The following is a 13,948-nucleotide window of genomic DNA, read 5'->3' as shown; positions in this document are numbered from 1 at the left end:
CTGCAGAAAAGCAAACAGATGCCCTCATCATGAATCTTGAGAAGAACTTCACACTGAGAGCCGTTGCGTTAAGATCTGGGAAAGCACAAGCAGGCTGCTTTTTCAAGAGGCAACTGGACTTTCTTTGTTTCTCCTTGAAGATGTTTCGCTTCTCATCCAAGAAGCTTCTTCAGTTCAGAACTGAAGAAGCTTCTTGGATGAGAAGCAAAATGTCTTCAAGGAAAAACAAAGAAAGTCCAGCTACCTCTTGAAAAAAACTCTTTGGGGACAACCATGATGTGGAGGATTGAGAATCTCCATAGACATTTAGCTCACAATCAGGCTGCCATTTTATAGAATAGAATAGAGTAGAGTAGAGTAGAGTAGAGTAGAGTAGAGTAGAGTAGAGTAGAGTAGAGTAGAGTAGAGTAGAGTAGAGTAGAGTAGAGTAGATAATAGAATAGAATAGCATAGAACAGAACAGAACAGAACAGAATAGAATGTTGGAAGGGACCTTGACGTTCTTTTAGTCCAACCCCTCAGATAAGTGGTTATCCAACATCTTCTTAAAAACATCCAGTGTTGGAGCACCCCCAACTTCTGGAGAAAAGCTGTTCCACTGATTAATTGTTCTAACTGTCAGTAAATTTCTCCTTAGTACCAAGCTGCTTCTCTCCTTGATTAGTTTCCATCCATTGTGTCTTGTCCTACCCTCAGGTGCTTTGGAGAATAGAAATTATACATATTTCAAATATGTATCAAATAAAGTACACATGAGGCTCTCTGCTATGGTTTTTACAGTGTATCCATGTGTGAACTCTTTGGGCAGGAAGTTGAGTCTGCAAAAAGGGTCAGAAATGTTCCCAGTCCATCTTCTTCCTTGCCTGTGTTCAAAACAAGAGCAATAATATCTCCCTTTATTTTTAATTTTTGATTGTGATATTGCCATGCACTTATTTTGTGACTGGCTGCCCTGATGGTCTTGATAGTCACAACCTGTTCTCTGATTGATCAAGACCCAGGGAAAAACAAGAGAGAAGATTAGGTGCTCACTGGAGTTACAAATGCTAATAATGATCAGGCATTAAAAAAAAAACAATGTATGGGGTGGAAGAACATTTTTCACTTCCTTTTGGTGCCTTAAAATTCGTGTTTCTTTTGTGTAGCCATGAGCCCATTTTGTTACAATCCAGTATGATGACCCAGTTTTGACAATTTAAGGATGCTTTTAAAAGTTAGGCTAAATAATTGCCTATGTCAGCATTTCTCAACCTTGGCAACGTGAAGATGTATGGACTTCAACTCCCAGAATTCCCCAGCAAGCATCTTCAACGACCAAGGTTGAGAAACACTGGTCTATGTAAAAATGTCTTTTTCTGGTTCTCTTTTTTCCCCCCTCTGCTGATTTTTCTGGTTTTTGCTTTTTCCTTACCCCGTTTTCTTCTTCCCACCATTTTTTAATATTAAAGTAATATAAATAAAAAGGGCAACACTTGGCTTATGTCATCTCAAGGAGAATAATCTTTCATTTAAATATCTTGCATAAAGTTTTCCCATAAAGTTTTCCCAAGACTGATAACAGACCAATTGATCTATAATTGATAGGATTACCCTCATTTGAAAAAAAAAAAGAGCTAAAGATAAATTGACCAGTTCCTTACTTTTGTTTCCTCATCGTTCATCCAGTCACTAACCAGACACTGATAGATGGGAATGACAGGGGCACAGAGTTGGGCCTCAGCCTCTCTGGGGAATGAGCACGTTTTCCAATTTTTATAGTAAAAGTTTATGGCAGTGCAGAAACTTTCCATAACTGTGAATGAAACAGAAAGAAGCAAAATGCCCGAGGTGATTTTCCTGGAATAATATACTTGTGTTGTACAGTAGTTCATTCACAGTAGGATAACCAGAAAAATGTATTTATTTATTCATTAATTTATTAAATGTACAGCCTGCCCCTCTCACCAATAAGGCAACAAAATCATTATAATAGTTATAATTCCCAGTATTTGCATTTATATTTCCAATCTAGTTATATTAAATGTCCCTGCTAAATTATTCACTATTTGAATTCTCTTGCAGCAGGATTCATTTTCTCTAGTTCCTTTCTACTGATTTGCATCTTATCTTTTGATCTTTGTCATGTTGATTTCCATGTACAGAAATTAAAATCTTTTGTTTTGTTTTTCCTATAAGTGTTTGGACTGATAGGCAACCTGCTGGCATGCACCTAAAATTGCAAAGGACCTATCGCTAATATTGCTAACTGTTAGCAATAGCAATAGCAATAGCAGTTAGACTTATATTTAGTCATTTAGTCATTTATTAAGATTTATAGGCCGCCCTTTTCCCTGAGGGGACTCAGGGCGGCTTACAATCATGGGGAAGGGGGTGCAATATCAAAAAACAAACAAAATGTGAACAAAAGAAAAATAATAAAACACAACTTTCATTCAACAGTCAACACTCGGGCGGGTAAATTGGGAACCTATCCCCAGGCCTGATGGGAGAGCCAGGTCTTGAGGGCTGCGCGAAAGGTCTGGATGGTGGTGAGGGTGCGGATCTCGACGGGGAGATCGTTCCACAGGGTCGGAGCTGCAACAGAAAAGGCTCTCCTCCGTGTAGTCGCCAGTCGACATTGACTGGCGGATGGGATTCGGAGGAGGCCCAGTCTGTGCGATCTAATCGGTCGGAGGGAGGTAATCGGCAGAAGGCGGTCTCTCAAGTACCCAGATCCACTACCATGGAGTGCTTTAAAGGTGGTCATCAGTACCCTGAAGCGCACCCGGAGACCGACAGGTAGCCAGTGCAGCTCGCGGAGGATAGGTGTAACGTGGGCGAACCGCGGTGCGCCCACTATCACTCGCGCGGCTGCATTCTGGACTAACTGCAGTCGCCGGATGCACTTCAAGGGCAACCCCATGTAGAGCCCATTGCTGTATTCCAGCCTAGAGATCACAAGGGCTCGAGTGACTGTTGCGAGAGCCTCCCGGTTTAGGTAGGGCCGCAACTGGCGGACCAGGCGAACCTGGGCAAATGCCCCCCTGGTCACAGCTGACAACTGGTGGTCAAAAGTCAGCTGTGGATCCAGGAGGACTCCTAAGTTGCGGACCCTATCTGAGGGGTATAAAATTTGACCCCCCAGCCTAAGTGTTGGAACATTAGCCAAATTGTTGGGAGGGAAACACAACAGCCACTCGGTCTTGTCCGGGTTGAGTACCAGTTTGTTAGCACTCATCCAGTTCTTAACGGCCTCAAGACCCCGGTTCATCACGTCCACCGCTTCATTGAGTTGGCACGGGGCGGACAGATACAGTTGCGTATCGTCCGCATATTGGTGGTATTTTATCCCGTGCCTCCGAATGATCTCGCCCAGCGGTTTCATGTATATGTTAAATAGTAGGGGGGATAAGACCGAACCCTGCGGCACCCCACATGTTAGGGGCCTCAGGGACGATCTCTGCCCCCCGACCAACACCGACTGCGACCTGTCCGAGAGGTAGGAGGAGAACCACTGCAAAACAGTGCCTCCCACCCCCACCTCCCGCAGTCGTCGCAGAAGGATACCATGGTCGATGGTATCGAAAGCCGCTGAGAGGTCAAGGAGAACCAGGATGGACGCATAGCCTCCATCTCTGGCCCTCCAGAGATCATCGGTCAATGCGACCAGAGCGGTTTCTGTGCTGTAACCAGGTCTGAAGCCGGACTGGAAGGGGTCAAGATAACTAGCTTCCTCCAAGGCCCGTTGAAGCTGGAAGGCCACCACCTTCTCCACAACCTTCCCAATAAAGGGGAGGTTGGAGACAGGACGAAAGTTGTTTAAAATGGCTGGATCCAAGGATGGTTTCTTCAGGAGGGGTCTCACCACCGCTGTTTTGAGTACGGCGGGGAAGTGCCCCTCCCGAAGGGAGGCAGTCACGACCGCCTGGATCCAGCCATGTGTCACCTCCCTGCTGTTGGCAACCAGCCAGGAGGGACATGGGTCCAGAATGCAGGTGGAGGCACTTACAGCTCGAATGGCCTTGTCCACATCCCCAGAGGCAACATCCTGGAACTCAACCCAGAGATGATTTGCCAAGTAATCCTCCTGTGTCTCGGCTGGATCTACTGCGGTGGAGTCCAAGTCCGACCGGAACCGAGCTACTTTGTCCGCCAAGAACTGAGCATAGTCCTCAGCCCTACCCTGCAAGGGGTCTCCCGCATCCCTCCTATTAAGGAGGGAGCGGGTTATCCTAAACAGGGCGGCTGGGCGTGACTCGGCGGATGCTACCAAGGCGGAGATGTGTGATCTTTTGGCAGCTCTTAATGCCCGAACGTAGTCCTTGGTGCAGGTAGTCAGAAGTGCTCGGTTCGCCTCGGACTTATCGGACCTCCACAGGTGCTCTAGGCATCTCCTCCGGCGTTTCTTCTCCCGGAGCTCCTCGGTGAACCAAGGAGGTCTCCGGGATCCACTGACCCGGAGGGGCCGTAGTGGCGCAATCCGATCAAGAGACTCCGACGCCGCCGAATGCCAGGTGGCAACCAGAGTCTCCGCCGAACTGTGGGCGAGAGTATCAGGAATAACCCCAAGCTCCGTCTGGAACCTCAACGGGTCCATAAGTCGCCTGTATCGCTTCACAGGGCTTTCAGCCCTCTCTAAGCAGTTTACAGAGTAAGCTTATTGCCCCCACAGTCTGGGTCCTCATTTTACCCACCTCGGAAGGATGGAAGGCTGAGTCAACCCTGAGCCGGTGAGATTTGAACTGCCGAACTGCAGCTAACAGCTGAAGTGGCTGCAGTACTGCACTCTAACTGCGCCACCTCGGCTCTCATTGTTGTTCAATGCTGGTATTTATTTTTACTTTGTGTATATGTTCCCAGACCAGCATGAGATTGTGCAAACCAGGAGAAAAAGGAATGGTTGTTTAGATCCGAATCAGTCTGAGAATTCAACCCATTGTATGTTTTTGTTGAAGATAATAAAATGTTAAGCTAATAGAGGCTAGATCAGAGGTCTTCAAACTTGGCAACTTTAAGACTTGTGGACTTCAACTCCCAGAATTCTCCAGCCAGCTCTGCTAGACTATAAAGCAGAAATTCACACACTTTGGATATGTGGTACAAGCTGATGAAAGACTAGAACAAATGGCTCTGCTTGTCAAGGCTGAGGGCAGTAGAAGAACAGGAAGCTAATAATTGGACAGAGGGATGAGATCCAGGATACAACTTAAATGTCTCTGAAAAAGAGCCAGATTGACACGGGAGGGCAAGTCCAGGCGTTTCCATACATTTACCAAAAGTTAGATGAGAAGTTAGGTACATTTACCCAGAATTTGACTTCTGCAAATTCTACTTCTGCCACTCAAAAGTGTGAAATAGTTCCTGGATGGAAAATCAGGTTAATTATTTTTAATTAACTATTAACTGTTGGAGTGAATAAATTAAAGTAGAAAATTAACACTAATGGTGGACTTCAAAGCTGAAAAGATACACCTTAACCTTTAAGGAAGAATTGACTATCTTAGCTAAATGAAAGAAGGAGACTGACTTACCATAACACACTGATTCCTTCATATGGCTTATCATGGGCATCCTTAGAATCATTCTTATATACACAAAAGTTAAAGACAAAAATGGGATACACTTAAGTGCTGCAGGAATGAAAAAAAACATACATATGTCTGTTAGATACTAATGAGTGAAGTAACCATGGAGAATGTGAGGCAGGCCTCTCCTTATTCCAGTTAACCATCTCCAACTAGTTGCCCATTCTAAGGCTAATTGATTCAGCCAACTAAGAGGCCACATAAATACAATATATTTTAAACTGTTACATCATTCCATGGCCTTTCCTCTTTATATTGAGAGAAGGAGCAGCAGCAATCTTGCCAGTTTGAAATAGAAGAAAGGAGCTGGAAGGCTTGATGTCACATTGTGTAGAGCCCATCATCAAACTTGATGGTGTTCTTGGAAACTAATCAAGGGGAGAAGAAACTTAGAACTAAGGAGAAATTTCCTTAATCAGTGGAACAACTTGCCTCCAGAAGTTATGAATGCCCCAACATTGGAAGTTTTAAAGATGATGTTGGATATCCATTTGTCTAAAGTGTTGTAGGGTTTCCTGCCTAAGGAGGGGGTTGGACTAGAAGACCTTCAAGTCCCTTCCAACTCTGTTATTCTATGATGAATTCTTGATCATTCCTCAAATATTGCTACCTGACATCCCTTTAAAAAAATTAACTAATTATTTGGAAATATCAGGAATCCATTCTTGTAAAATAATGATTGTAAGAAAAAAGGCTAGAGGAAATAATAAAAAGACTACAGATAAATTAGAAAAATCATCCAGAAATTAAACAGGATGAAGACCACTGGAAGAATTTATCTACTGATTTGGAACATTGCATATTTAATGTCAATGTTTGTCTATATACATGTAGATACTATTTAGTCATTATAATTTTAATTTCAATTCTATTGCCTTAATCAGTGTTTCTCAACCTGTTGTCCACGGGCTGCAGGGGAGCCACAATGTCATCACAGGTAGTCCATGAAGGCTTGAAGAAATATTTTGATTTAAATCTTGAGTTAAGACTTAGGGGTCCATGGCCACAAAAGAATTTAAAGGGGGTCTGGTGTGAAGAAAAGATTGAGAACTACTGGCCTAAGTGGGGAGCAGCCATTTGTTTTATATCATTCTTAATTCACCAAAGTCTCTTTTTTTTGGGGGGGGGAGGTTTAAATGAAATTTCAATGTTTTTATTGAAATGTGGCTCATCCTTAGATTGTACCTCATAGGATTTGGTTTAGATCATTCCTTGGGACCAGTTTGCACAGCATATTAGATCATAGAATAACAGAGATCATAGAATAGAATATCTCTAGAATAGGAATTGTCTAAAGTGGCAAATGTTGTAAAATGGGACAGTGAACGTTGAACTTGCTTAGCAACAGGACTTTTGTGCTCAATTGGGATACAATACAATAGCAGAGTTGGAAGGGACCTTGGAGGTCTTCTGGTCCAACCCCCTGCTTAGGCAGGAAACCCTACACCACTTCAGACAAGTGGTTATCCAACATCTTCTTTAAAACTTCCAGTGTTGGAGCATTCACAACTTCTGGAGGCAAGTTGTTCTACAAGAGCCGAGGTGGTGCAGTGGTTAGGGTGCAGTACTGCAGCCACTTCAGCTGACTGCTAGTTCTGCAGCTCGGCGGTTCAAATCTCACCGGCTCAGGGTTGACTCAGCCTTCCATCCTTCCGAGGTGGGTAAAATGAGGACCCAGATTGTGGGGGCAATATGCTGACTCTGTAAACTGCTTAGAGAGGGCTGAAAGCCCTATGAAGCAATATATAAGTCTTAACTGCTATTTCTATATTGCTACTGATCAATTGTTCTAACTTTCAGAAAAGTTCTCCTTAGTTCTAGGTTGCTTCTCTCCTTGCTTAGTTTCCACCCATTGCTTCTTGTTCTACCCTCAGGTGCTTTGGAGAATAGCTTGACTCCTTCTTTGTGGCAACCCCGGAGATATTGGAACACTGCTATCTTGTTTTCCCTAGTCCTTCTTTTCATTAAACAAGACATACTCAGTTCCTGCAACCATTCTTCATATGTTTTAGTCTCCAGTCCCCTAATCATTGTTGTTGCTCTTCTCTGCACTCTTTCTAGAGTTTCAACATCATTTTTTTACATCATGGCGACCAAAACTGGATGCCCTATTCCAAGTGTGGACTTATCAAGGCATTATAAAGTGGTATTAACACTTCACGTGATCTTGATTCTATCCCTCTGTTTATGCAGCCTAGAACTGTGTTGGCTGTTTTGGCAGCTGCTGCACACTGCTGGCTCATATTTAAATGGTTGTCCACTAGGACTCCAAGATCCCTCTTAATTCTCCAGTCTTACAGAGAAAGGCTCAGTACCTGCCTGAAACAAAACATCCAACAGTGAAAAAAGAACTGCCAGAGAATGCTATACCATAGTGAGATGCCAGGTTTCCCAGAGTGGTCAGTACCATGTGGTGCGGGAGCATCCCAGTCTTCATATTCCTTTGAAGTTCATACATGACATCATTGAAATGAGAGTTGGCCAGAGCTAGAAGGATCATGCTGGCTTGGGCACTGATTTTCAGAGGCACTTCCTAGAAAGGTAGGGAGGGAAAAGGGAATTATTTTCAGCCACTTAGCTGTTCAAGACCATTAAAATGAGGTTCTCTCTCAATAAATAAGAAGGAGGAATTCTAACATGAACTAGATCGAACAGTATTCCATCACTGGAGGCATTTAAAAAGAGATTGGGCAGCCATTTATCTTAAATGGTCTCATGCTTGAGCAGGGAGCTGGACTAGAAGACTTCCAAGGTCCCTTCCAACTTTGTTATTCTGTTACAGGTACTCCTTGACTTATGACAGTTCACTCGGTTCACAACCACATTGAAAAAAATGACTAATCACCGTTTTTCATTCTTACGACTGTTGTAACATCACCATGGTCACGTGATCCAAATTCAGATGCCTGGAAACTGATCATATTTATGATATTACAACTGTGTTACTACCTTACCAAATGCAGTGATTCACTTAACAACTACAGCAAGAAAGTTTGTAAAATGGGACAAAACTCAATTAACAAATGTCTCATGTAGCAACAGACATTTTTGGCTCATTTGTGATCTTAAGTCAAGGACTAAAGTAAAGGTAAAGGTTCCCCTCACACATATGTTAGTCGTTCCCAACTCTAGGGGGTGGTGCTCATCTCTGTTTCAAAGCTGAAGAGCCAGCGCTGTCCTCTCCATGGTCATGTGGCTGGCATGACTAAATGTCAAAGACACACAGAACGCTGTTACCTTCCCAACAAAGGTGGTCCCTATTTCTTTACTTGCATTTTTACATGCTTTCAATCTGCTAGGTTGCCAGAAGTTGGGACAAGTAACAAAAGCTCACTCTGTTACATGGCGCTAGGGATTCAAACGGTTGAACTGCGGACCTTTCTGATTGACAAACTCAGCGTCTTAGCCACTGAGCCATCATGTCCCTTAAGTCAAGGACTACCTGTAAACTGTTTTCATCACTCCTGGACTGACCTTGTTGCTAAAAATGTCCATGCTGGGCCAGAAGCTTCCTCTTAGACCATAGAAAGGGTATTAGATTGTCATTGAAAATTGCAGTTCTGTGCTTAGCTTCTTCTTTTCTCCCAACTAATAGGATACTCTGTAGAGTGAAGAGTTTTCCAAATAACGTGTGCTATAAAGCCTTGACTCACTCTGGTGTTGGCTTTATGCAACAGGCCCTACCTCATTTACCATCTCCTGGGTCAAAATATTGATGGCCAACTTGACGTTAAGTTTCCCAACCATCATGCTGATGTCTTGAGCAGCTTGCTCAGCATTCTGAAGGCATTCCAAATAGGAGTAGATGTAATCATAAATCTCTGAAAGGTAATAAAGAAGAATTTGGAGTGTCACCCTGGGAGAGGGCCTGATTTGCCCATAACAAAGATCCATAATAACAGTGTGACTATTAAAGCTGTGTTAGACAGTTTATATATTAGTTTGTATTATTAGAATTATGACTCACTTCACAACATGTTGAACTGACATAAGAGATGCAATTTATAATATGATGTTTCTGCAAGTTCACTGGACCCAATATTTCTTCACTGTCTTCTTTTTCTAACTTGGCATCTTGATATGCTTTCATAGCCTGCTGGAATATTTAAACTGGCCTTCAGGTCAACATATCTGGAAGGCTTCATATTGAGGAAGGTTGATTTAAAAGATTGATATTTTTATTATTTTATTTAAAAAACTGTAGTGCGAGGTTCTATTTGTATTGCATTAAATGACTTAGATGAGGGAATTAGAAGGGGAACTTACCAAATTTGCAGATGATACTAAACTGGCAGGAATAAGTAACACCCTGGAAAATAGGCTGGGCCCTAACAAAATGAAATTCAATCTAGAGAAAAGTAAATTCCTACACTTAGGCAAGAAAATCCAAAACATACAGTATAGATTGGGTGAAACCAGGCTTAATAGCAGTAACTGTGAGAGGAATCTTGGAGTTTTAGTGGACAACCAGCTAAATATGAGCCAGCAGTACACAGTGGCAGCTAAAAAAATCCCATGCAATCCTAAATTGAATTAACAGAGGGATACAATCAAGATCAAGTGAGGTACTAATACTACTCTATAAAGCCCTAGTAAAACCACACCTAAAGTACTGCATCCAGATTTGGTCACCACACTATAAAAAAAGATGCTGAGACTCTAGAAAAAGTGCAGAGAAGAGCAATCAGGATGATTAAGGAGCTGGAGACTAAAACATATGAAGGACGGTTACAAGAATTGGGTATGGCTAGTCTAGTGAAGAGAAGGACCAGGGGAGACATGATAGCAGCCTTCCACTATTTGAGGGGCTGCCACAGAGAGGAAGGGGGTCAAGCTATTTTCCAAAGCACCTTAAGGCCAGACAAGAAATAATGGATGGAAACTGAAAAAAGAGAGATTTAACCTGGAAATAAGGAGAAATTTTCTGACAGTGAGAACAATCAATCAATGGAACAGAAGTTGCCTTTGGAAGTTGTGGGAGCTTCATCACTGGAGACTTTCAAGAAGAGATTGTACTGCCATTTGTCAGAAATGGTATAGGGTCTCTTGCTTGGGCAGGGGATTGCCCTAGATGACCTACAAGGTCCCTTCCAACTCTGTTAATCTGTAATCTATTGTGGTGAATTCTCCATTGTTCCTAGTATGGAATTTTATTCACCCCTGAAAAGCCACCCAAAATACTAGTTAAAAGAAGAAAAACAAGGGATTTTCTTTAGAATCACAGCAGCAGAGGGAAAAAAACCCACCATCCTTAGTGTAAACAGTAGCAGCAATCTTGCTAAGTAATATCAGAGTAAGAACTCCAGTAATTCTCCAGAAAACGGCCGACTGGTCGTGAGAGAATGCCAACAGGGACTGCAACAAGAAATTGTTTCTCATTATCACCTGCACCATTTCAAAAGATGGCAAGTGAAGGTATATTCAGTAGGCATCAGAAAATCAAATTAATGTCTGCAAAGGTTATGGGAGGAGAAAGTGGTCATGTTGCATTTGTGCTTGGATTCATCAGTCTTTAGTGCAATGTCATTTATAGGAGATGCAACTCCAAAAGCTTTGCTTCTTTCTACTATTCATTCTATTGATCACTAGAGGAACAGGAATAATGTTAAAGGAACTCAGAGGACCTGGTGAGCCATCTCACCACAATGGGAATAACCTGCCTCACTCATCAGTGGAAGGAGCTTGTTGCGAATAGGAATAGCAATAGCACATAGACTTATATACCGCTTCATAGTGCTTTTTCAGCCTTTCTAAGCGGTTTACAGAGTCAGCCTATTGCCCCCAAAAATCTGGGTCCTCATTTTACCCACCTCGGAAGGATGGAAGGCTGAGTCAACCTTGAGCCTGGTGAGATTCGATCTTCCAAACTGCGGGCAGCCGGTGATCAGCAGAAGTAGCCTCAGTAAATGCACTCTAACCACTGCACCACTGTGGCTCTACTATTTGCTCTGAGGAATTTCACCTGGGAGAATCTAGAAGAGCCATTTCCACTGTGGCTCTGTCCCTATATAACATTCTGTTCCTGGAGTCTTCATCTGTTCTTGTTCTCCTGCCCTCAAAATTTAGTTTTGCCTGCCACTCCTCGCTGAAAATGGCTGACAGGATGAGATCATCTCACCATTGTGCCACCTGTCACTTCATTCTAATTTTTATATAACTTTTTAAATTCTAATTGTTTTTGTATTTGTCTTCCTGTAGTTTGTAAGCCACCCAGAATCACCTTGTTGGTCAGATGGGTAGCATATAAATCAGGAGTGGGTTCCGACAGAGAGTACTGATGGTTCGCTCAGGGACATGCCTCGTGTCTGCCTTTGATGTGTGCTGTGCACGCATGCGCAATACAACTACAATTGCTCGGCATATGGGCAGAAGCAAAAAAAGATGGTGGCATCTACGGTGGCACCAGGAGAACCAGTTCGAGGTGTGGCAGGACTGGGTCACTGCCAGTTCCAGCGACTCAGGCTGCCAAGCTACTATCGGTTTGGCCAAATCGGGCCGAACTGGTAGTAACCCAGTTACTCCCTCTTTGTTTTTTGCTTTGTTCCTATTCTGCTTTCCTTTGAATGGAGGCATGGTGGTTGGCATGAAGGGGCAAATGAAATTGTAATATTGCCATGAAAACTACTCCCATTGTGTACTTGCCTTGAAACATTTTTTTACATTTCAAGTAAGCCTGCATTGTGATGTCATTTTGTCAATTTCATAAACCATCAACTAAAACCAGACCTTGTATTGAATGTGAAATTAATTTGTATGGGTCCAAGACTCTGATATTGGGATTTTATGTCCCCAATGAAGACAAAATATTCTTTTATAAAGGACTTGTGGAGAGACTAGTGGGCTTAAATCAACATTTCTGTAAAATGGGAGATTGGAATGGAGTGATCTCCACACAAATAGACTGAACTTTAGAAAAAAAAAATTATGCAAGTTACATTTTTAAAAATGTAATGACCAGTTTAGAGCTTGTCCAAATATGGAGACAGAAGAATGGCAATTCAAGAGAATATATATATTTTTCTGAAAGACATAGATCCTTTTCAAGAATAGACATGAGTTATCTGTTAGAACAATGGTAGTCAACCTGGTCCCTACCTCCCACTAGTGGGTGTTCCAGCTTTCATGGTGGGCGGTAGGGGTTTGCTGCAACTCTGCTTTATAAATTTTATAAAGTAAAGTTACTTCCTTACTTTATAAATCACCATTACTGTGGAACCGGTGGGCGGTTAGAAAATTTTACTACTAACAGAGATACAAAAGTGGGCGGTAGGTATAAAAAGGTTAACTACCCTTGTATTAGAATATTAGAATCTCCAATTTGGAAGCTACCATACTCGTTACCCACAACCCACCAGCAAGGAAGCACATACTGACTTATCCTTAGAATGCAATTCTTACCTTCTAATTCTAATGGTTCATAACAAATATCAGAAATATAAATTATTTCAGATTCTCTGCTTACTTCTCAGTAAAGCTAGATTGGCTTTTTCTTTCCTTTTTATTATATGATAAAATATTATCCAGGTTGTTGCAAATAGATTTGTTGCAGACTTTTTGTGTTCCATCACAATACTTTGCATTAGCCACCCGTCGATTCAAATGCCATAAGATGAACTCAATAGATATCTGGTCTGATTCAGCAAAACATCTGTTATTTTCTTCCTTGTTTACAGTCTCTTTGAAAATTACCCCTTTTCTCCTTTTGTTTCTTTAGAACTTTGAGTTTTTATATCTTAAAAATATTTGCAATGCCATGTTATGTACTGATTGGGAATTAAAGGATTTCTGGGTGACACCTTTATAATAATTAAAAGTCGTTATTTTTGAAGGGGTTGAATAAAATATTTTTAAAGAAAAACATATCTGTCTAAAGTGTCCTATAATAGATTTATATTAATATGGTTCTTCAACAAGAGCTGAAAGGAGATACCTCATCCCTGAGTAAAGGAAAAGGTAAAGGTTCCCCTCGCACATATGTGCTTGTTGTTCCTGAGTCTAGGGGGCGGTGCTCATCTCCGTTTCAAAGCCAAAGGCGCAGCTCTGCCCGAAGACATCTCTGTGGTCATGTGGCCGGCATGACTAAACGCCAAAGACACATGGAACACTGAGTATTTACTGCTAATTTCTGTGGTCCTGGAAAAATGAAATTTTGTTTTGTTCTATGTCTCCCCCTTAAAAAGTCCTGTCATCTCTTAGTCCCACTTACCTTTCCTTATCTTTAAATCGAAAGGTGGATTATGAACATTGCCAATGAATCTGCTCATTTCACAGGTCTGAAGTGTTGTTAAATTAACTACAACTGGCTTGTCTATCTAGTAGCTTTTTAAAAAAACCACTCCTGTGCTTTGCTCCTTGGAAGTAAATGTTGCTGAGCTCAGTGGGGC

Source organism: Thamnophis elegans, chromosome 1 (genome assembly GCF_009769535.1).
Source record: "Thamnophis elegans isolate rThaEle1 chromosome 1, rThaEle1.pri, whole genome shotgun sequence".
Lineage (NCBI taxonomy): Eukaryota > Metazoa > Chordata > Lepidosauria > Squamata > Colubridae > Thamnophis > Thamnophis elegans.
Note: the sequence above shows the minus strand (reverse complement) of the source record.